Source organism: Martes martes (genome assembly GCF_963455335.1).
Source record: "Martes martes genome assembly, chromosome: 5".
Taxonomy (NCBI): domain Eukaryota; kingdom Metazoa; phylum Chordata; class Mammalia; order Carnivora; family Mustelidae; genus Martes; species Martes martes.
The window spans coordinates 26,847,895-26,873,322 of record NC_137892.1 but is presented as its reverse complement, the minus strand read 5'-3'; the positions used below and the strand labels follow the sequence as shown (position 1 = coordinate 26,873,322).

General features: G+C 38.9%; 1 protein-coding gene across 3 annotated transcripts in view; it reads right to left on the bottom strand.

The window, feature by feature from the left end:
• PRR16 (proline rich 16) overlaps positions 1-25,428 on the bottom strand; it is a 191,029-nt gene that overhangs the window by 120,079 nt on the left and 45,522 nt on the right. Inside the window, exon 3 of one of the 3 annotated variants that reach the window (XM_080804868.1) lies at positions 21,665-21,756. The exons of the other annotated variants lie outside the window; for them this stretch is intronic. The gene's annotated coding sequence lies outside the window, so the exon portion shown is untranslated. The remainder of the gene's footprint in view (positions 1-21,664; positions 21,757-25,428) is intronic. 3 annotated transcript variants of the gene reach the window in all.

Here is a 25,428-nt window from a genome sequence, read left to right as displayed (position 1 = left end):
TTTTCTCAATCTTCCTCCAGGGAACAAACTCGCATTATAAATGCTAAGTCAGCAGCCAAGGCTTTCTCTCTAAGCAGGTGGTACAAATTCAAAGAGCTCCAAGAATGGCTGGAACCTCTGGGAATAGAATAGTGAGGTCACCTGGAGGACTGAGCTCTCAGAGGAACCTGGGATTATTTGGGAGCTTTGAGAAAAGTCTGGAAGCAAGGACAATTTTCTTTTGTATCTGCAGTTGTAACCCATTAAAATAAAGGCTGAGGATCCTTTCTATTTTCAAAAGCACCCTATGGATCTGTACCTTCTTCTTTTTTTTTTTTTTTTTTTTTCCTGATGAATTTAAATCACTAAGCAGTTATCAAACTTTTAGCAGTGGAAGACTTTATTCAATCCACTAAATCTCCACTAGAAGTGGCATTTTAATAGTATATATTAATGTTTGCAAGTTCAAAACTGTCATATGTATACCCAGTAAATGGAAGGGATGTATATTTAACAATGCAAAATCTTGCAGTTGAGTTTGATGTATGATGGCTGTTTTCACAAACAGATTACTTGGGGATTTCATTTTAGTTGCAGAGCGGTGACAAAATCCTAATTCACATAGAAATAGGGCCGAAATTGCCATGTTTTCTCAAGAACTTCTCTTACATCTCTGACTATTCATCAATTAAACTAATTCAGTAGCTTCAAAGAGAGGTAGCAGAAATTCCTTGTTCTGACTGGAAATGGAACGTTAATAATCTCTTTCTTGCATTTCCTAAATAGTAAATATTCAACATGGATGGAATCAATGAACAGACAACTCAGGCAGTCTTAATCTCCTTTGTTGAGCAGGAAATACGCTTTAAGGTGGATTTCAAAATTATGGCATGTTAAAAATACCATTTTTAAAAAACTTCTGAGATGTACAGGCAACCATTTATGGTTAAAAATCATACACAAGTTCCAAAACAATTTATTTCAGGCTGAGTTTTTAAGTGCAGCCACTTGGCACGTAACTATAGCTAAAGAATCAGTAATGAAAGTAACTATGATCTTTACCTTGGCCAAATTCAGCTCATTCTGTCTAGTAACAGCTGGGGTGAGGTCAGGGGACCTTCTAATTTAATAATAGCTACAAATATCATGGATAAAATGGAGTTTTTAGGATGGAATGGGTAATGCTTCTATAATACTTGCTACAGCAGCCTCTGAGTTTTGCCTGATATGCAACGTGTATGCTACAGAATTTGAGAAATTCGATATGATTGCAAGTGAACCCAGGATAAGACTGGACCCTTCTAGTAAGGAATACATTTTCTGGAAGTGCCAAATAAATGCCCAGAGATGGTAGGGAGATTTTTATTCCAAGAATCAATTTGGTAAAACAAATGAGTAACACCTTGGTGATCTCCGGCACATTCACATTTGTTAATTAATAAATGTGTGTTATCCTAGAGCTTTCAAGTGATTAATTTCTTAAAATTAAATTTGAACCAAATAATTATTTCTTCTTGAAGTATACTATGGTGTTAAGGAACATAAGTAGAAAACCACAATCACCTAATTAAATCTTAACAGATAAGGACAATCATCTTGGTTGACAGGAGGCAAACAACAGCAAGTCCTAGCATTATAACTTAATTCATCAGTGACCAGTAAGGGCAGAGGCTCATCTAAAAAAAATGTAAACATGAACACCTTGCACACATCAAAATCGCGTCCTTTCAAAGAGCGTGTTTCTTTCCACGGATCCATGTGTGCTTTGTTCAAACTAATCAAATGTATATGTATGTATATGTATACTCATTTATGGATTTTTTTTTTTTCTAAAAAGGAAGACGTTTCATCCATACAACCCTCTGAACAAAATAACTCAGGTATTTAACTGGGAAAATAAAGTGACTTTGTAAAGTGCATTGTATAATATAAATTATGTGTGATAGTATGCTGCTAAAAAGGAGAGGACCGCAACCAGTGTTCATGAGATCAGGGTATCATTGACATTAAATACGCCACTAAGGAGATTCAAACAAAATTCTTTCCTGATACAAGAAGGTCAGACACACAAAGTTATTTGTTTTTGCCCACTGTCACATTTTTTTTTTTTTTTCCTAGAGAGGGAGGGAGGGGTGAGGAGGGGCAGAGGGAAAAGGAAAGAGAGAATTTTAAGCTGGTCCCACTCCCAGCACGGAGCTCAGTCTCACAACCCTGAGATCATGACCTGAGCCTAAATCGAGAGTTGGATGCTTAACTGAATGAGCCCCAGATCTGCCCCCAGCTGTCATAACTTTATAACTAAACATCAGCCATGGATGCTGTGCTATTTTGTAAACGGTACATCACTTAATAAAAGTAAACGACCATTATGGTTAGAGACAAAGCATGGGACAATTGGTGAAATGTGACAAAGGGTATAGGCTAGACAGTCACAATGTGTTAAGTGTTAATTTCTTCATCTTGAGAACTGTACTATGGTTACTTAAGTGAACATCCTTGTTTTATAGGAAATAGACACAAGATATTTAGAAATAAGGGGGCACCATGTATGTAAATTACTCTCAATGATTTCAGAAAACACTTACAAGGTAAGAGAAAGAGAATAATAAAGCAAGTATGGTAAAATGTTACGAACTGGGGAATCTGGGTACATGAGAATTCTGAGTACCAGATGGGTAAATTCTCTGTGAAGATCTTTCAAAACAAAAAAGGTTTTGGGTGCCTGGGTGGCTCAGATGGTTAAGCATCTGCCTTTGGCTCAGGTCGTGATCCCAGGGTCTGGGGATGGAGTCCAACATCGGGCTCTCTGCTCAGTGGGGAGCCTACTTCTCCCTCTGCCTCTTTCTGTCTCTCATGAATAAATAAAATCTTTTTAGAAAAAAACAAAAAAAACAAAACAAAAAAGATTTTACACAACCATCTTATAAAGAGAGATCTGCAATGTTACTGTGGATTGTGAAAAGAGGAACAAAGTAGCAGATATGGCACTCCATGGAGCTTTTATCTATGTACATTACACACACATGGATATAAAGTATACCCACGTGTCTGACACACAAATAAAATAAATCCAATGCGAAATAAATAGAAACAATCATTTTGAATTCCAAATTCATTAGTCTGGTTCATTACATTCTTTATATCCATGGCTGTTACTCAACACAATATATAACCTTTAAAAATAATTATGCCCGGGGCACCTGGGTGGCTCAGTGGGTTAAAGCCTCTGCCTTCGGCTCAGGTCATGATCTCAGGGTCCTGGGATTGAGCCCCACATCGGGCTCTCTGCTCAGCGGGGAGCCTGCTTCCCTTCCTTTCCCTCTGCCTGCCTCTCTGCCTACTTGTGATCTCTTGTCTGTCAGATAAATAAATAAAATCTTTTAAAAAAATAATTATGCCCTATGAAATTCTGATAAAAAATTTGGTTCATGTACAAGGTTATTTCTAGAACCACAAAAGAGTTCAACTACCAATAAAATCAAAACTTTTCATGCAAGAATTTTTCATACTATACATGCTCATAATGGCTTGTTTTATAAAAACTATATTTCTCTCCTTTCTAACTTGACCAGTTAGGGCTTACATCTAATTAAATAAAAGCAACAAACATACAAGGATTGAAAAGATCTATTTTAGGATAATCTTTGGCAACTCACTGAAAACGGAATGATGGAACCATTTGTATTAGTGTATAGGGGAAAAAAACCTGAGAAACAGAGGTGAGATATAATATATTTCAAGTACAGAGAGTCAGATACATAATTCCATCTAAAAAATGATATATACTAAAAAGATATGATAGATTATTTTAAGGGTAAAATAGTCAATGACAGCTGGGCTTGACTTTACCTTAACCATTTCTTTTAGGTGCTGTGAATAGCACATTTATACATCTTACATGTATATGTACTCAAAGAAGGAATATTTGAGTTTAATGGATAAGAATACAAATATACGATTTAAAAAAAAATCTGAGGGGCGCCTGGGTGGCTCAGTGGGTTAAAGCCTCTGCCTTCGGCTCAGGTCATAATCCCAGGGTCCTGGGATTGAGCCCCACATCGGGCTCTCTGCTCAGCAGGGAGCCTGCTTCCTCCTCTCTCTCTGCCTGCCTCTCTGCCTGCTTGTGATCTCTGACTGTCAAATAAATAATAAAATCTTAAAAAACATCAGAAACACAGACAACAGCATTAGACAACTAGTGCTGAGTGCCTCTGGCCTCAGTCCTTGACCCTCTTCTCTGTGTCACTTACTGAGTGATTCCATCAGTTTTCATGGTTTTAACTACCACCTGTTTGCCAACAGCACCCAAATTTATATTTCCAGTTTGGACTCCTTGCACAAACTCCTAAACAGTTTATACAATTGTTTATTAAATATCTGTCTGGATTTCTAATAAGTACCTTGAGTTCCATCTGTCAAAAAACTGAACTCCTGATATCTCTCCGCACCTCTCTCTCTCCAAAGCCTTCCTCATCTCAGGGGAGGTAACCCCAAATAACCTGGCCAAACAAACAAACCTGAATTCATCTACGACTACTGTATTGCTATTATGACTCACGTCCAATCTGCCAGAACACCTTGTTAGTTTTACTTTCAAACCATATCCAGTATCTAACCACTTCTGACTACCTCCACGGCCACCTGGTTGGTCCAAGCCATAATAACATCATCTGTCACCCAAACTACTGCAACAGCCTAATTGTCTCTTTCTGCCCACACCATTCTACAGGCTATTCTCAACACAAACATTAGGACGATCCTTTAAAAACATCATTCAGGTTATGTGCTCCTCTGCTCAAATGTCCACATTGGTCCCTGATTTCACTCAGAGACATGGATGACCATACGCAATGGCCAGGTTCTCATTGCCTTTCTGATTTTACCTTCTAGTGTCCTTCTACTCCCGCTGTCCCAGCCACAAATGCTTCCTTGAATGTACCAGCCAGGCATGGGTCTGCTTTGGAAACTGCCCTGGCTGTCTACTCCAGCTGAAATATTTTTTTCCATAGATACTCACATGGACAATTCTTTTACCCCCTCGAAAGACTTTGTTCCAATCACACCCTCACAATAACTAATCTATTCAAAATAGCAACCTATCCCAACCTCTATCCTGGCACTCCAGAACCCCTTTATACCTGTAGATTTTTTCTTTTTCCACAGAACTCATCACTTTCTAATATACTATACAACTTATTAATTTATTATGTCTAGTGTTTAATGCCCACCTCCCCTTTTAAAACTTAAGCTCCAACAGAGTGAGGATCTTTGCTTCGTTTACTAACATATACCCGAATCTCTGCAACAATGCCCAGCACATGACAGGCACTCAATAAATAGTTATTGAATTAAATTAAATTGAAAATAAGAGAAAACTTAGTAGGGTTATAGATGATCAGGTTGTTTTTGGAATTCCTAGATTTGATGCCTTGGGTTGTATACATGAGGAAGAGGGGAATATATGTAAAGATTACTGCATGGAAATCTAGTAGGTTACTCAAAATGGGCAGTAATAGGAAATACTTGGTCATATTAGTCTAGTGACTTCTATCCAGGACCCTAGGTTCAGTGGCAGAAGACTCCTGAGGCAGACAGTTAAAGATGAAGGTAAGTAAAAAATCAGGAAAGGAACCATCTGCCTGAGACCTAAGGTACATCGTTCTGAGTTAGAATGACCTGGAAACACCAAAAACATTTGGGAGACATTACCCCAGCCCACTCATTCTAGAAATTTTATTTTTATGCAGAAAAAGTTTTGGGAATGACGTTTGCAAAATACAATAACTTTTTTCCTGGGGAATAGGCTCTGGAGTGGGTTTTTGCTTGTGTGTCCTTTCTCTAGTATATGGATTTTTTTGTCCCAAAAATTCTTATAAAATTAAAAGTTAATTCTCCCAGAAAATGAGAGTTCTACTAAAAGCCTATATACATTTCCTTATAAAAAATAAAAGCTAATATTCTTGAAAGATAACACTGAATATGTTATATTTCTTCTAAGTTCCTTGAATGTAATATTATATATTATGTTTTTAACCTTTGAGGCACAATACCTTGAATGGTACCCAGTACCACAGTAAACCCCCATTATTTTCCATTCCTATAAAGTCTTATCTCATATAAGATTTAACAAAGAATCTCCTTATTCATTTTATTATACCCATAAAAAGCCAAAAATGTACTTCAAAAGCATTGTGGATAGATTTTATGAAGAACTTACACGTAAGTAATAAACACAGAAAATATTTCCAAACCATGGTGTATTATCTTTATCCAAAATGACATATTTGCATAATCATAATGAGATTTGTGTGTAATCTTGACCAGAGTGAGGAGACTGGGTAAGACAGTGTTTCTGGATCCCAACCAATAGGATTTTATGACTTGGGGACCATATTATACAATCATATAAATTTTATTCTCATCATCTCTGTTGATATAAAATTCATTCCATGCTTATTTTTTTAAAATATGAGAGAACACAAGGATACTCAAAAAGGAAACTTCTAATAGATTTTTTTTTATAATTAGCTCTTCAATTAGCTCACTGTTAACAAGTTGACAATGGATGTCTTCAACTCATTAGAAGCCAGTTAACAACTCTTACATTATTGTCTCATCAACTTACTGTACAATGGCTGAGCAGTCACAGCAGTAAATTAATTATGATTTGTAGCATATTTATGTATTTAAATATGTATGCATAATTGAGTATTTATAATTTTGCATTATGCTCAGAAGATACTACTTTTCTTTTTTAAAGATTTTATTTATGGGGCACCTGGGGGGCTCAGTGGGTTGAGCCTCTGACTTTGGCTCAGATCATGATCTCAGGGTCCTGGAATTGAGCCCCGCATCAGGCTCTTTGCTCAGCGGGGAGCCTGCTTCCCTCGCTCTCTCTGCCTGCGTCTCTGCCTACTTGTGATCTCTCTCTCTGTCAAATAAATGAATAAGTCTTTTAAAAAAATAAATATTTTATTTACTTATTTGACAGCACAAGCAGGGGGAGCAGCAGAGGGAGAAGGAGAAGTAGATATCCCCTGCTAAGCAGGGAGACCAATGTGGGGCTCGTTTCCAGGACCCCAGGATCAGGACCTGAGTGGAAGGGAGATGCTTAACTGACTGAGCTACCCACGTGCCCCATTTTTTTTTTTTTATATTCTCTTAGGTTCTTTACCAAATGAGTGTCAGTTTAGAGAGTTCTGAAGCACTATTCAGACAGAGGCACTAGGCAAGCTGCCAGAATAAATATACAAACAAGAAGGCATAAATCAAAAGATGCAAACTACTTCATAGAGGACAATACTCAAGTGAAGCAGATACGGGAATGACCTGCTAGTAAGTGCACATGTTCAGTGACTGGTTTACTGTATTTGGGAATGACTGATACTATGAATGGAAAGCTTCACACCAGCCACATTCTTCTAGACCTCTGTCTGCTATACAAGGCCTCCTCACTCACTACAACCCGTCCCCCCCTACTGCGTTTTGGTCATAATGGTCCAAGCTCCCTGGAGTCTTGCAGGTGGAGGAAGAGGCCAAGGAATCCCCTAAAAATATTCTCTTAAAGGTCTAAAACCCTCCCTTCAAACAACTACTTCCGTAACAAAATTGAGATCAAATAATGCCAACCTATCATTTGCCATCAAACTACCATCGCTCAAGACGAAAAGGTGCTTATATTCAAGGAAGGTTCTTACCTGACAGTTCTCCTTCCTTCAAAGGGGAATAGAAAACTTGAACTCTGAGTTTTTAAACAGCCTCATTATTCTAGCCAGTATACTGAGGATACAGCAAAAATGGAGCTGAGCAAGGAGAATGTGTGATAGAGTAGAAGGAGGAGGCTGTCTGTTTATTTCTGTTAACCTTCAATTATTTTTCAGCAAATGTATGTCTATATCTACCTTCTTTGCACCGAGCTATGCACCGCATGGAATTACGTAGGTAAAATTCTAACTGAGATTTCAGTGCGCAGAATGTTTGCTAAAACCTTCTACTATTTTAGTATATGGATTCTACGAAGTTCTCTGGCTCAGATGGGAAAACAAACACTTCCATCCTGAGTCCTGCCAAGGAGACGCTTCCTCATTATTCAAATCCCTCTTCTTCTAAGGTTGTCCCTTTCCCCTACTTTCAAATTCCACTCTGCCCTCCATTTCCCACACCCCCTGTACCTCACCTCACCCAAAATCAAATGCTTCTCAACCTTGCCACCACGCACTGTTTTGCTACCATGGGGTTATCCTGGAACGAGTCTTCTGCTGGTCTCACTACTCAGTATTTTAAAAACTATTATTTGTTAAGAAAAATGGGAGGAAAAGGAAAAAAAGAACACAAAGGAGAACGGAATGAAGAAATAGAGAGGAATTACAAAAAAGAAAGTGCAGGGAGACATAATGAAAGTGAAGGAAGGAAAAAAGGCAGACAGGAGAAGTCAGAGGAAAAAGGAAACGCAGCTGGCAGACGATTACCTTGGTTCACGGATACCTAGGGCTCACTCTAGAGCAGACATTGTGTGAACTGCTTTCCATGCAGTATTTAAGTTAAGAAAAGAAAAAAATATATATATATATACGTATATATACACATAAACACACACACACACACACACACACGCTTGATATACGACAGGAAAAAATATTTCAAGAAATGCAAGCTTCCTAAAAATACAAAATAAATATATCATGATGTATAATGTATTCTTCCTTTCCCCCATTTCATCCAAGCACATAAAACTCAATTTTGTATTATTTGTATTTAGTTTAAAAGGCTAATATCAAAAAGAAAGCAAGCCTGTAATATTGTGTGCAATTTTCTGGTATTACAATGGAGTGATTTTTATCTAGTTATGTGCTCTTAAAAGATGTATCACCATGGTAACTAGATCCTTTGACAATTATTCTATTTTAGTGCAAACCAATACAAAGGGGTTAAAAATACCTTGGTCTTGAAGCTTGAGATTCACAGTCACTCTGAAAGTTTATCCTTTCCTCCCTTCTCATGTTTAGGAGAATGTTTAAGAATATTTCTCTGTCTTCTTCCGCTCGCGTCAAACTGACTTGAGCAGGAGTAGTTCTCAAACCATGAAAGTTGATGTATTTTGTGACAATAAACTCCCAACAGGAATTTTTGCACTTAATTCGGAGAGATAAATATTGCTTATATAACTTGATGCTAAGCACTTATTGTGCTTGCCAATTTCAGAGAGAAAAATTAGGATGTTTGTCTCAGAGACAGATTATTTTAGAAAACAAGGTAGCATCTGATATGTCCTCATGACGCATCATTTCCGTACATATATAATGTGAAAGATGATATTTCTATTCAAGCTAGATCGCCATCCAGGGAAATGAGTTCCATGACTTAAATGAGTCTCATGAGTCCCATGTGTTCCTTCCCAAGAAGTAAGGGTCAACCTTACCTCTTTCCACAAGGCTTTGTGGCTTTTTCCAGCCTCAGAAGAATGTCTGAACTCTTCTGGTTTTGGGGGAAATCAATACTATCCACTTTCCTGTATTCCTCATGAGCATGTCCATTGTCATCCGGTATGTGGGAGGTTGGAGGGAAGACCTGTCAACTGTTTCTGGACGGCAGCCTCTGCCTGCCTCCAACATTTTCCTGCCACCCTCACACTTCTGAGGAAAGAAAATGGCCTCATGCCCTTCCTGAATGAAATTTGCCTAAGTCATCTCTGGACCTGGTATCTCCACTGAGCCAGATTTCCTAGCTGATTTAAGAACTCTTTGTATTTCCTCTGAGGTTGCACAGTTTTCCCATTTTCTCCTTTTCCATGGGCTTACAATTCAGGCTCTTTACGTCATCCCCTGAGTACGGCAAAGTTGTCACAGATGGCGGATGTCCTGATTCCCATAAAATGATGTGGCTACAATCACCACCCAGCGGCACTGACATGAAGGTCATTCTAGAGCAACATCAACTCTACCACACTGGAACTGGCTCTCCTCAGCCACCGTTCTCTGAAATCATGCTTTTGGCTCTCCGCAGGGCTGATTTAGTACAAAAGGCTGTGGGTATTTTTGTCCCTACTGGTGTCACATTTGGGTTCTTTCTTCTGACATCACCTCTCCATTACACCTAAATTCCAGAATTTTCAACAGTGGCAGCAGGGAAGGGATACTCCACCTGGCCGGGTACCCAGGATGCTCACCATGGCATGGCAGGAGGAGGTCAGTTTCCATCCCATTAAGGCTTCTGCATCCTTTCCTACCTGATTTTTATTTAAATGATATTCATGAAGTAAATGAATTTGGATTTTTTTTTTTTTATCATTTAACAAAGGGTTCTGTGAAACATCTGTGGATTTCCCTTCATTTCTTCATATTGTTTCCACATTGGGCATAAAGGAGAAAGGCAATTTTTTATTCTTGTCTGTTTTCACTTCTAGGCTACTGTGTTCCTCTAACCGAGAAAATAAAACAAGCATCCCTCAGCGCTGCCTTTGATGTCTTTTTTCTCCCTTCTGTCAAAATGGCCCCAACATCCGAGAACACACACATATGAGAAGGTATGTGTCAACCCAGTCCTACCCTCTTAGCAGAAAGTTCAGGCAAATGTAAGAAAGAGAAGGAATGCTCAGTTTCAGATTCTAGAGCCTTCTTCCGGAAACCAGGAAGCCTATGGCACAGTCCCAAGTTTTGCTGCCAATTGTGTTCTACATCTAACTATGTCCATACACTATTACAGCTGTACTTCTCACTTCATGACTCAAAATTAGCCGGAGGCAACTCAAACTGTCACTTGCTAACATTTAATTTGATCAGAATCTCTCATGGCTCTTTTGTTTCCTTATTCATTTAAGACGGGGGTCAGCATGCTGCAGCCTGTGAGCTAAATCCAGCCTGAGAGCCAAATCCAGCTTGCCACCTGCTTCTGTACAGACCATAAGCTAGGAATGGTTTTTACCAATGAAAGCAATCTCCTTGATCATAAGGAACAATGACTTTGAACCACGATTACGGAAAATGTGATTCTGCCCACCCTCCCCACCGCCAAAAAAAAAAAAAAAAAGATTTCAACTTCTCATCAGTAGACCCATATTACAAAAATTTGTACTCAATTATATTTTGAATTTCATCAGTAAAATTTGTGAAATTGTGCTTGTTATAGAAGCATCTATGTTACATTCTTGATTTGGACTCTGAGCCCACAGAGCCTAAAAGAGGCTCTTCACAGAAGAGGCTTGCTGATCCCAGTTTTAAGGGGACAGAGCTGGAGATGGTCTATGGCATGCAAAGGAAAGCCTCCACAGTAGTTAATTAATGCAAGAGGTCTAGACATTTCACTATATATACATATATTTTTCATACACACACACATATATATATATTTGTATATTTATACATGCATATTTGTGTTTCTGCTTGTTGCAAAGCATATTAATTAAATGTTGTAAGTGGTAGATCCTCCATCCTCCCTTTCTTGCTAAAACAAGTATTACCATTTTCAAATGAGTATTCATTACTAGAACTGATTGAACATTTCCAAAGTATTAGACTTGACGGCCTTCACAAACCATATGAGGTAGACATTATTCCTGTTTACCAAAGGTTACAAAATGGAGGTCATGGAAGGCTGACCAGCTTACATAAGACACAGAGCTAGTATGAGGCTCAGCTGACTTTGACTCTGGGGCTCAGTCACAGTAACGTACTGTTTGTGCCTCTGTTTACCTTCTCCTTCTGGGACTTTCCTTTAACCACCTCCAGCTTCTGCATGTGCTATAGGCAGCAAGTCACTGCTGTTCCCCCCACCACCCCGACCCCATTCAGAAGCAGTCACACTGGCATGGAGATTTAGGAGTGTAGCAATATCCATGCCCCAATGCTAATTTGAACTTCCGGCCCACTAACCTTGTTTAAATCACAAAGTCCAGCCTGGAACTCTGGACGGAGGCAAAGAGCCAAGTGAGAACGGCCAATGAACTGCAAATAGGCTGCCAGAGCCAACAGGCTTGACTTGCTTTCCTGAAATTAGGAGCTCTGATCAAGGGTGCTAGGGGAGCTGACTGATTGCATCTTCTACTTCGGTACTAACCTAAATAAGCTTTAACCCTGGGAGCCGTTACCCATCAAAGTGAAAACCTATATAGAGTTACAGGAAGTCCAAATGAAGTGATCAGGAAAGGCAATGTAGTAGCAGTAGGGAAACCTGAATTGACAATTCCCTTCTACCATTAACCCACTGAGGAGCACTGGCTTCATTTCACATAACCAGGAGTGTGTGATTTGGTTACAATTTTTACATAGATGATTACTCAAGTTTCTTCCAACTCTACGTTCCCATGATTTTAGGGTTCTAAAATACATCTGGATAGTGACACAATTTAGACAAGAGCACTGTCTGAATGGTGGCCCGATATGATCAAATTATTCTGATACTGGCTAATCAGATCACACATTAATGATTTTCTTCAAAGGCTCATGTGGAATAGTCAGGACCGTCTGCTACATCGATTTCACTAAAAACCTAGATTTAGGCTGGAAATGCTTCTAAACTCTTGGAAAATAATTACTCCACAGTCTTTGGACTGTTACATCGCTGTGATTTTGCTGAGATCAGATGGTTCTAACTTTTTAAGGATTTAACCAATTAGTGTGCTTACAGATTGTGCTATTTTATGATCACTCATCTCTAGTAGGGAGCTGACTTGGTATAGGCAGCAGGGCCCATAGTTCCAAAGATGTGCCCAACCCAGGGCTTAACACACAACGGAGCTTGCAACATGTATACCGTGAGATGAATAAATAAAACGGTAATTATTATAGCTGTAATACTTCGTGTTATTTCCTGGACTGGTTGCCTTAGGAGCAAATACATAAGGCACAGAAATGCATTCCAAAAGTCAAAAAGGGAAAGAAAGGCATGTAATTATATTTGAAGAACATAAATGCTTTTGAAGACGTGCAGATCTGAAAGGAGTTGTATAAATGGATTGAAGAATAACAAGGGACTGGGGTGGCCTGATCTGGGTTCTCACTGGGAATGGTGAGCTTGGGTAGGACCTGGTGCGTGAAGGAGAGAAAGTCTGCAAAGCTCAGATTAGTGACAAGAAGATGACCGCAGGATCTAACATTATTATCCAGGCCCACAAAGGCTCTGGGAATTACATAACATTTTCTTCGCAGTTCAGTTCCCTGAACTGATGACCTCCCTCTCCAAACAGAAAGAGTAGGTCTGGAAATGGAGATCTGACTGTCCTCCAGCCCCATCCATCTGGAGAATGAGTTAAATCAGATTTCTCTTCAGATCTACCTTAATCTATCATGTTATTGCATGGGGAAATGCTTGTCCAAAAATGTTCTTTCTTCTTTTTACACACCTGAAATTCTTCAAACAGGGAGCAAAGCTTATCATTACCTAATAAATCATCCTTTGCCTCATTAAAAAAAAAAAAAAAAAAAGCTTATACCTAACATCTATTGCACCAATGTGACCATTTGAACTGCACAGTGAGTCTCTGTCAAGGCTTATTTCTCAAAGTGCACTAATGACCTATAAGCATGGACACACAGCTGCTTTGTGTGTGCCCATTTTGTCTAGTTATTCATGGGTGCAGATTTAGCAAGACAACGGCCCTCACAATACCTAGCAGAATTTTCTGCCCAGTAGTTACTAGAATAATGTGGCACTGTCATTGCTGCTAAGGAAAAATCATACGTTCTTAAATTAGGTCAGTATTGCATATTCATAGGGGCCCATGGAACTGAAGAGTTTGAAGTGGAACATCTACGTAGTAAATGTATTTATTTGTAATCGGTCATGTTCCAGGAAGAAATTAAGATGGCTTACAAAGATTCTTAAAGTATAGCAAGGGAGCATAAATTAAAAGGAGGAAAGAATGGTTGAGTTACAATTTGTATTTATGAATTAATTTAAATTATTAAGGTCTAGACACAGAAGAAGTGGCAGAAGTAGGGAGCTATAATAGGACCGTCTGGTAGAGCATGAGTCACTAAGCTTGCAAAGAGAGGGCAGTGTGGAGAATTTGAAGACAACCTGATTTAGTATATTTCAACATATAATGGAGTCCTCTCACATGTACCAATCACTTTGCAGTAGACGAAGAACGTTAAACACATTTATTTTCTTATCTCGGTAAGTCTACATTGGAAATGAGGAAATAAAGTCTAGTAAGAAACAGTGACATACCATGACAAGTTGCCTTGTATAAATGATAATACAGAATATTTTCAGGAAGATTTATGGACTGGTAAAGCAGAATTAGAGAATCTTTTAAAGGCAGTCTACATATCCCACTGATAAATGACACACCTCCAAGTTGTCAAATCTTTGAGATACCACTTTCATATTAGGTTAAACCACATAGAATTGGCATTTTGTAGGTTAAAAATGGTTAAACATCAGACATTTCAGATGTTCAACCTCATAGTTTGGATACCAGTGAAAACCAAGTGTGAGATAAATCTTCCAAAGCACCAAAATTTGTTCACCCTCACTTAATTTTGTAGCTTGCACATGAGACATGTGATGTTTTTACCATGGAAGAAATATAAATAAAAACACACTAATTATCCTTATAAGACCTTTTCCGAACAGTAATTCTACAACAACCAACACTAGATTCTGGGACTATGCCTTCCATAGAGATTTTTTGAGGGGTGAATATAGACAACAATTCCTTAGAGAAGAGTTAAAACTTGAATCAGGCACAGAGGTCAGCTTAACTACTGGAATCCTTATTCACATGGGCTATGTTACATTAGCAGGTTCCATAAAGGTCTATGTCTCAGTTTCCTTATCTGCAAGTTGAAAATAATGCTGTCACTTTCTCTAACATCAAATCTATATAACTGAGCAATTATATCTTTCTATTTTGACTTTTGAAAAAGTCAGAGCCAAGCTGGAAGCTTGATTTCAGGAACCAGGTTGACCCTTGTGGTCTACATATTAATATTCTTTTCTTTGATTTTCAGTTATTATTTATTTATATTTCTCTTGTATTTAATGATCTATTTCTTCTTTATCTCACCTTTAGGAGATAGAATGTTTTGTCTTTTTTTTGTTTTTTAAGTAAGGAGATAAGTTTGTTTTTTGTTTTTTGTTTTTTGGGTTTTTTTAAGATTTTATTTATTTGATAGAGATCACAAGTAGGCAGAGAGGCAGGCAGAGAGAGAGGGGGAAGCAGGCTCCCCGCTGAGCAGAGAGCCCAATGTGGGGCTTGATCCCAGGACCCTGAGATCATGACCTGAGCCGAAGGCAGAGGCTTTAACCCACTGAGCCACCCAGGAGCCCCTGTTTTTTTGTTTTTAGAGAGAGGGAGAGCACGCATGCAGGAAAGGGATGGAGGGAGAGGAAGAGAGAGAATCTTAAGCAGGCTCCCCACTTGGCATGGAGCCAGATGTGGGCTCGATCTCATGACCCTGAGATCATGACTTGAGCCAAAATCAAGAGTCAGAAGCTTGAATGACTGAGCTACGCAGGAGGCCCAAGGAGATAACATTTTTAACATTACCTCAAATCTTTGTGATACGAGTTGCATTAAAACATAACCAATAAATGAATACATGAATAATACACACTTTGAAAATGTTGACTGAGGGTGATTTCCGTCAAGAAATACATGTTATGCTACTTTAAAATGCATATAAATTCAAGCATGATAAAGCACTGACTACAGAGGGTAATAACTGTAGCAAATTATAAAGCACTAAGAAAAAAATTCAATTGAAAATAAATGTTAAATCATAAAATATTAATGATTTTTATGTTTAATAAATGTTGCTGCAAATTAAAAGAAATTAAAAAGTATGAAGCAAATAAGCCATACTCATTGATGTCAATCATAAATTGTGGATAACTATGATATTCCCAAATACAAATGAATTTATTGCATGTGTCTGTGCTATCTATGCAAAGTTCATGTATTCAATTCAAAACAGCATTTGCCCCACTGGTAAATGCATATTAATAACAAGGACTATCAAAAAAACTCATCAGTCCTACATGCTGTAACTGAGTTACTCTATTGAAATATATCAATTATAGAGGCAAATACACCTAAAAAAACTTCTATATATTTTTATCACCCCAGCACAGAGCTAATGGTTAATTTGATCACAGCCATAAATAAATGAAATGGTAAGATGCATTATTTGCTAGAAATGCACAAGCTATGAAGTCTATCTCTATAAGAAAGAAACAAATAAATGAAAGACTTAAAAGCAAATCATTCAAGTTGCTCTTTTGAAGTTAATGTAGAATAAGAGAGGCTGGGATTCATGCTTTCTGATTCTAAATTAAATCAAAGGCAGATAAGAAGTTCAACATTTTACCACAAAAATATGTCTCATAAAGATAGGCACTATAATTTCTGATTGCGGTCTGGGCTGTGTGTGCACGCACGCACATAGAAACAACGTATGCACATTGCATTCAAGCTATAGTGGTAACAACAACAAATCCAGAAATCTACAGAATAAGAAAACCTAAAGACATGTTCTTTCCGATTATTCTAAGAAAAGTGAATGATCCCAGCCCAGACACATTTTAGATAAGATCTTAACATACTATGAAGACAGAAAATGAAATCTCTTTCAGACAACCTATTATTTGTTTTCTCTGTCCTTAAACTCAGTTTGTAGTTATTGCATTTTTCCCCTTCCTTCCCCTCAATAAAACTGTAAATTTAGGTTAGGCAAGACGGCAGAGGAATAGCAGACTGATATGATATCAGATCCCAGGAGTTAAGCTAGATAGGTATCAAACCATTCTGAACACCTACAAACCCAACAGGAGATAGAAGAGAAGAACAGCAATTCTAAGACCAGAAAGTTGACCATTTTCTGGAAGGTAGGACATGCGGAGAAATGAATCCGAAGCAATGGGAAGATAGACCATGGGGGGAGGGATGGGCTCCCAGCAAGTGGGAGAGCAGCAGAGCACAAAACTGGAATGTTTAAAAGTCAGCTCCATGGAGGGACATTGCTCCAGAGGCTAAGCAGAGGGTAGAGCCCTCATGGGGACAGTGTGGTCTCAGGACCATTGGAGTCTCAGAAAGGCCAGGGGTGTCTGAGTGTGGCAGAGCTCCCAGGTACCAGAGTGGGGAAGCCAGCTGCAGAGACGGAGCCGAGGAGTGAGCTCTCAGCTTGGGATAACCTTAAACCATGATCTGAGGCACAGTCAGGCCACGGCTCCTCGAGCAGGGATCCCACAAGTGTCAGATCCGGGAGACTCACCTTCCTCCTGGGAGGAGTGGCAGGAGTGCCCCGCAGGAATCTGCTGGGTTTGGAGACTCCAGACGGGGCTGTGCACCAGAGACAGAAACGCTCGGTCACACTCCCGGTGAGCTCGGAGCACGGCCGGAGACCAGGGAGACAAGAGTAACTGACTGCTTTTCTCCAAGGGCCCACTGAGGAGTGGGGCCCCAAGCTCTCGGCTCCTCCAGGCTGGAGACTGGGAGGCCACCATTTTCATTCCTGTCCTCCAAAGCTGTACAGAAAGCATTCAGGGAACAAAAGCTCCGAGACCAAAACTGCGCAGACTACTTGGCCTGGCCCCGGCAAGGGCAGTGCAATTCCACCTCGGGCAAAGACATTTGAGAATCACTAGCAATAGGCCTCTCACCCAGAGGATTAGTAAGAACATTCAGCCAAGACCAAGCTCATCCATGAATGAGAACTGCGGAACTTTAGAGCTAAGGGAAAGCAACACATAGAATTCATGGCTTTTTTCCCCATGATCCTTTAGTCTTCTAAATTTATTTTTTTTTAATTTTATTGTTTTTCTTATTCTATTTTTTAAACTTTTCTTCTTTCCTCTTTTAATGTTTTTTAACTAGTTTATCTTAACAATACCTTTCTAAAAAAAATCTTTTTAAATTTTAAACTGTCATTGTTATGATCATACTTTATCCCTTCATTGTATTTAACCTTATTTTTTGTATACATATGGTTTTTCTTTCTAAAAAATTTTAGGATACAATTTCTTCTAGTAGATCAAAATATACTCTAAATCTGGCACATGGCTTCATTCTAGTCTCCAGCCTGATCATAATCTCTTTTTTTTCTTTTTCCAACCAACTTATCAATCCCTTTTTTAGAATTTTTTAAAAATTTTCATCTTTACAGTCATATTCCACCCCTTCATTGTGTTTACCTTTACTTTGTATATATACAAGTTTTTCTTTCTTTAAAATTTTGGGAGGTAGTTTATTCTAAGAGACAAAAATACACCCAAAATCAAGTTGGTGGCTCTGTTCTATTCACCAGTCTAATATATATTTTAATTTTTCTATTTTTATTTCTTCTCCCCCCAGTTTTGAGTCTCTTCTGATTTGGTTAGTGTACATTTTTCTGGGGTCTTTGCCAGAGAATAGTATTTTATTCTCTTGTTCATATATTCTTATCTGTATAAAATGACAAGGCAGAAAAACCCATGACAAAAAAAAGAACAAGAGGCAGTACCAAAGGCTAGGGACCTAATCAATATGGACACAGGTAATATGTCAGATCTAGAGTTCAGAATGATGATTCTCAAGGTGCTAGCTGGGCTCAAAAAAGGCATGGAAGAGATTAGAGAAACCCTTTCTGGAGAAATAAAATCCCTTTCTGGAGAAACGAAAGAACTAAAATCTAACCAAGTTGAAATCAAAAAGCTACTAATGAGGTACAATTAAAAAAGGAGGCTCTTACTGCTAGAATAAATGAGGCAGAAGAGACAATTAGTGATATAGAAGACCAAATGATGGAGAATAAAGAAGCTGAGCAAAAGAGAGACAAACAACTACTGGACCACGAAGGGAAAATTTGGAAGGTAAATGATACCGTAAGATGAAACAATATTAGAATAACTGGGATTCCAGAAGAAGAAGAAAGAGAAAGAGGGGCAGAAGGTATATTGGAGCAAATTATAGTAGAGAATTTCCCTAATATAGCAAAGGGAACAAGCACCAAAATCCAGGAGGCGCAGAGAATCCCCCTCAAAATCAATAAAAATAGGTCCACACCCCATCATCTAACAGTAAAACTTACAAGTCTTAGTGACAAAGAAAAAATCCTGAAAGCAGCTCAGGACAAGAAGTCTGTAACATACAATGGTAAAAATCTTAGATTGGCAGCAGACTTATCCACAGAGACCTGGCAGGCCAGAAAAAACTGGCGTGATATATTCAGAGCACTAAATGAGAAAAACATGCAGCCAAGAATACTATATCCAGCTAGGCCATCATTGAAAATAGAAGGAGAGATAAAAAGCTTCCAGGACAAACAAAAATTAAAAGAATTTGCAAACACCAAACTAGCCCTACAGGAAATATTGAAAGGGGTCCTCTAAGCAAAGAGAGAGCCTAAAAGTAGTAGATCAGAAAGGAACAGAGACAATATACAGTAACAGTCACCTTACAAACAATAAAATGGCACTAAATTCGTATCTTTCAATAGTTACCCTGAATGTAAATAGGCTAAATCCCCAATCAAAAGACACAGGGTATCAGAATGGATAAAAAACCAAAACCCCCTAGGGCGCCTGTGTGGCTCAGTGGGTTAATCCTCTGTCTTTGGCTCAGGTCATGATCTCAGGGTCCTGGGATCGAGCCCCACATTGGGCTCTCTGCCAGCAGGGAACCTGCTTCCCCCCTCTCTCTTTCTGCCTGCTTGTGATCTCTGTGTGTCAAATAAATAAGTAAAATCTAAACAAAACAAAACAAAACAAACCCATCAATATGCTGTCTACAATAAACTTATTTTAGACCCAAAGACACCTCTAGATTTAAAGTGAGGGGGTGGAAAACCATTTATCATGCTAATGGACATCAAAAGAAAGCTGGGGTGGTGATCCTTCTATCAGACAAATTAGATTTTAAGCCAAAGACTATAATAAGAGATGAGGAAGGACACTATATCATATTCAAAGGGTCTATCCAACAAGAAGATCTAACAATTTTAAATATCTATGCCCCTGACATGGGAACAGCCAATTATATAAGCCAATTAATAAGAAAATCAGAGAAACACATGGACAATAATAGTAGGGGACTTTAATACCTCCCTCACTGAAATGGACAGATCATCCAAAGAAAAGATCAACAAGGAAATGAAGGCCTTAAATGACACACTGGACCAGAGGGACATCACAGATATATTTAGAACATTCCATCCCAAACCAACAGAATACACATTCTTCTCTAGTGTACATGGAACATTCTCCAGAATAGATCACATCCTGGGTCACAAATCAGGTCTCAACCAGTACCAAAAGACTGGGATCATTCCCTACGTATTTTCAAAACTGTAAATTTAATTCTGGATGCTGTCTACAAACTCCCTTTCAGAACAGAAGCATAATACGTCTAGATACATGTTAAGAATTTACAGCTGAGTCCTTTCCAGGAATCGCCTTAAACCAAGGGAACTCTCCCACCTTAGGGGCACATTCTCTCCTGGAATCACCCCCTACTCAAGGTCTGGCCGACGTGGGGGTAACAAAGGCTCTGGTCTCACATCAGACCTCTGTGAAGGGCTACAGCAAGTTCAGTGCTTCCAGTGCAACTGGGTGAACCCACTCCTGCAAAGATAGTGCCTTTCAACTTCTCCCTCTGCCTAATCCTGCCTCTATTCTACCTTGATAGATGTCTCCAGAGGCACTTCTCAATGAGCCTCTTTTAGACCAGTCGTCATCTCCCGAGAAACATTATCTATGATATCGTGCAGGAGAAAAAAGTTTGCCACCATTCAGTTTAAAAGAAATGAAACAGAAGTGTAATCAGCACAATCTTTAAGAATTTGGGTGGGAGAAGGCTAGGAAGACACAAAGCTCCCAGTGGAGAAATAAGACCTTCAAGGTTTTAAACAAAGGATTGACCTTTTAAAGTTTACGACTAATTTTCAAATGTAACACATCCATGACAACTTACAGAAGATGTTCAGTTGAGGAAAATAATAATAAACTGAAATGATGAAATATTTACCCAAATCAAAGGAGACCAAATGTTAACATACTACATGTAGTAAAATACTAAATGTTTCAGTTGTTGTGAGAGTAGGGGACCCAATAAACTAGATTCGGGTTCAACCTAAGTTCTTTTCAAGGGAAGATGTCATCGATCTGCAGGGCCCCTCTGCCTTGCTTCCTTTTTATTCTGGTTTTACTACAATTTCAGGAATAGGATCTAACCCTGTGGGCAAAATGGTAATAAAATATTGGACATTGTCATATAGAAATAGAAAAACTGATGCTACTTTTTCATAAGCTTTATAACAATGTTCAGGATTAACTATATCTAGAAAAGATTCAGAAAAGAACAATAGAAAATATTCGTTTGGAGAAGCATCTATAGAAGAGTGAATTAAAAAGATTAGGTATCTTCAGTATAAAAAGGCAAAGCTGGGGCGCCTGGGTGGTTCAGTGGGTTAAGCCTCTGCCTTCGGCTCAGGTCATGATCCCAGGGTTCTGGGATCAAGTCCTGCATCGGGCTCTCTGCTCGGCAGGGAGGCTGCTTCTTCCTCTTTCTCTCTCTGTCTGCCTCTCTGCCTACTTGTGATCTCTGTCTGTCAAATAAATAAATAGATAAAAATCTTTAAAAAAAAAAAAAAGGCAAAGCTGGAAATGACGTAACCAGGTATTAAAAAATAAAACCCCAAAATTTAAAAATGCATTATTTTTCAGCAATTCTTCAGCATACCAATTCCCCTAGTAGATCATGCCCTCCTACCTCAGCATTCTGTTTTTAGTTGGATCATATCCTATAGCATTCAAAGGCTCTGGTGTCTCTTTTCTTCCATCATAAAAGACTCCCTTCAGCGTCTAAAAAGAAAGAACTATAATGCATCCTGTCTCCATGTTCTCTGTGTCTGTCCATAAGAACCTAATCAAATCTGACTGCCGAGTCCCATGCCTGAAGAAACCGCTTCCAGGACAGTTACTAGTTACCTCAGTGCTACAAAAACCAGGGGGTACTTCCAGGTTACCTCACTTCCCTTCTTAGCAGCAACTGAGGAAGACCCCTTTTTTTTTTTTTCTGAAAAATATGAGGCTTTTGTCCCACCAAATGGAGTTCTTCCTAACCTGCTAGCGGCTCCTTTTCCTTCTGGTCGCTTCATTCCAACCTTTGCTCATTCATTCACTCATCTGGCAAGAACGGAGTCTGGAGATGCAATGGGGAACGATATGGGATACAGCTCCTGCTCTCGCAGAGTCCTTTTCACCCTCTCTGACTTCACATGATGTGATTCTTCCCTGCTATCAAGACGGCGGATGTACAACTTTTCTCTAGTTGGGCAACGATGCAGATGTCTTCCTATAGCAATGCTTTCAAATTTATTTTTTCCTCTTCTTGAAAGGGTTTGCCCCAGCTAGCCCATCCCGAAAACAGCCTCCATGCCACTGCCTCAGAAACTTGCTCTTAATTCCTGTCTCAGTCGGTATATACTCTTCCTTCATGGCAACCCACTCTTTCCTTCCATAACCATTGTAATCTGTAATGACAGAGCTGCTGGGTTTGTTGGTTTGTCTGGGGGTCCAGGAAGTTAAGAATCCTGCTTATTTTGTCATTTACCTAGACCTTTAAAGGCACAATGAAATTCCTGGCACTTTTTTCTCTTTAAAATAAATAAAACCTAAACCAAAGAAAGAAACAGCTTCCATTTCATTGTTGGTACGAGAGATGGTTTAAGGGGAGAAATGCAAACAGGTATCTAAGAGATTGAAGTTCATCAATGAAAGAATCATGATTAACTTTTGCTGAAGTTACTATCAGAAAAGATAAGTAGGCTTTTTTTCATAGCACAATACTGGACCATATACACCCAAAATCAGGCAAGAAAAACCCAAACCCAGGCAATCTATCTGCAGATCCAATAGCTCCAATAGATCCAATAGGGCTACCCATCCATACCATCCATACCACTTCTTCCCCAGCCAAGATACTGTATTCCATTCAGAAGCACACTAATCTATGATAGAGAATCTCAGAACTTTCAAGCTAACGAAGGCCTTGTAGATCTCAGAGAGACCACGCCCAGGAAGGTCACACACAGAGCAGAGGCAGACAAGGCACCAGAACTCAGGTCTCCTGGTCCTCATAAGAGAGCTCTACCACTACACACTGGCCCTTTTTTGGAAATAAAGAAGGAGACCAATAGAAAACCAACCCTCACCTACAAATGCTCTTCCATTACCCACAAAATATTAACCATGAATATTCTAAAGTACTTCTGCTCTTTAGGAAAAAGAGCAATCTTTTAGCTACTTTTTAAAAGAAAGACAATCTATGAAATTGCAAATCTTTTTAAGGACCCTGGAGATTTCTCAGGATATTTTTTTCAACACAGAAAAATTTTTCCTTCCATTTATGTATTAGAAAATCGAAAAGAGAACTATATTTTGCAATGGGACCCCACTTATATATGTGAAAAAATGTCGAAGTGTGGAAAGGAATACAAACAAAAGTCTTAAGAGTCTTAAGAGTTATGGAGGAAAGTTTGTGGGAGTGGGTGGCGGGCCCAGAAAGAAGGGAGGGGGGCACTGCACTCGTGGATGGTTGAGAATGTTTCTGCTCCAACTGGAATGTTCTGATTTCTCTTAAAGGAGAATGAATGGAATTCATCCATTGTTCATGTCATTATAATAAGATAAATAACATAACAAAATTAATGTTTTGAAACAAAGAGTAGACTTTCCAAAAGGATGCAGGTCAAGCAAATTAGCCTATGTTCTCTGTCAAAATAGTTTTCTCCCAGACTTTTCCAGCACAGTGGTGTAAAAATACTTGGTGCCAAAGATTTCTTGCCACCAATTTTTTACTCTGCCTCAGGGAAATCCCAAAGAAGCCTTCTCTTTGGATTGCATTTACCCCTGGAGGATTTCTAGCAGATTTTGCTAACAATAGAAATCATTCTTGGTTAGGATACAGACCCAGCGGGGTACTCGAAATGCCACAGGCTACTCAGTGGTCCTGCCTGGCAAAGCCTGCTGGTAGGTACCACATGAGCCATATGGAAATTGCTAAAATGGGAAATAAAGCAGCAGGTTGTGAAGGCACCAGCTTCCCTGGCCATGGCAGAATTAGCATTCGTCTATGATGCAAAGCCTCCCTGACTCTGAAATGCCCACTATCCACGGAGTATCACCAGTCCGTGGCGGGACACCGAACGGAATTTCGATATATCCTGCCGACTTTCTTTTCACTTCTTTGACTGGTGCCTGACATAACCACATTTTGAAAGAAGAAAGTGTAAAAAGAAAAGAACCCACGGAGCCCAACCCTTGCTCAGCAGAAGCGATACTCTATAGACACCGATGCCGTGATAATTTTGAAGTGCAACGTAAACATCTGATAATTGCCAATATATGCGCACCTCCTTCCTGAGAGAGAATATCGAGAGACTTTTTTTTCTTTTTCTTTTTCCATTTTTTTTTTTTTTTTACTTTCTAACATAAAAAATTCTCCAATTCGAGCTGTAATGGAAAAACAATGTAGGGTAAACAGCTATACTAATAAGAGAGACCTATCGGAAAAGGGAAAATCACCTACCAGAATATTCTCAGTAAGGAGAAAAGACACCATCAATTGACACTTGACAAGTCTTTTAGGTCAGCCTCTCTCCAGAGAGCACTGAAGAAAGAAATGATATCAATATTTTATATATATATATATACATATACATATATATAATATCTGTAATATATTATATATTATAATTAATTAATGCAATATAATTAGAATATATTAATATAATATAATATAATTTAATATAATATAATATAGAAGCTCCCCTTCTCCACAGGTTTACGTCCCACTTTCAGTTACATCAAGTCAGCTGTTGTCTGAAGAAGACGATCCTCCTTCTGACACAGGATCAGAAGGTCAATGGTAGTCACACCAAAGCTCCATCACAATGTCTTCGTCAGTCTCCTCCCTTCCTCTCATCACTTCACCTTATCACACAGAGGTATTTTGTCAGTACATGTCATCACAAGAGGAAGGGTGAGTACAGCGCCATAAGATATTTTAAGACAGAGACCACATCTATATAATTTTATTACCATATATTACTATAATTGCTCTATTTTCTTACCAGTCATGATTGTTACTCTCTTACTATGCCTCATTTATAAATTAAATTTGGATCACAAAGTAGGTATGTGTAGAAAAAGAAAAAAAAACAAAACCAGTAGCTAGAGGGTTCAGTACTATTCATGGTTTCAGACCTCCAAGGGGAGGCTTGGAACATATTCCCCAGGGATAAGTGGAGATGACTGTTCCTTCCAACTGAAGAAAAGCAAAGTAATCTCAGAATATGTAAATGCTATAAAAGCAATGAATGTGGGATCTTTGCCTAATCCCCATCCACACAAGGCACACTGTATCCCTCTTTCCAGGGGTGAATTTTCTGTAACACATTGCTTAAAGCTGATTGTGAGAAGCATGTTGTGTTTATGGTGGAAATGAGAATGCACATACATGTGGAGACTGCG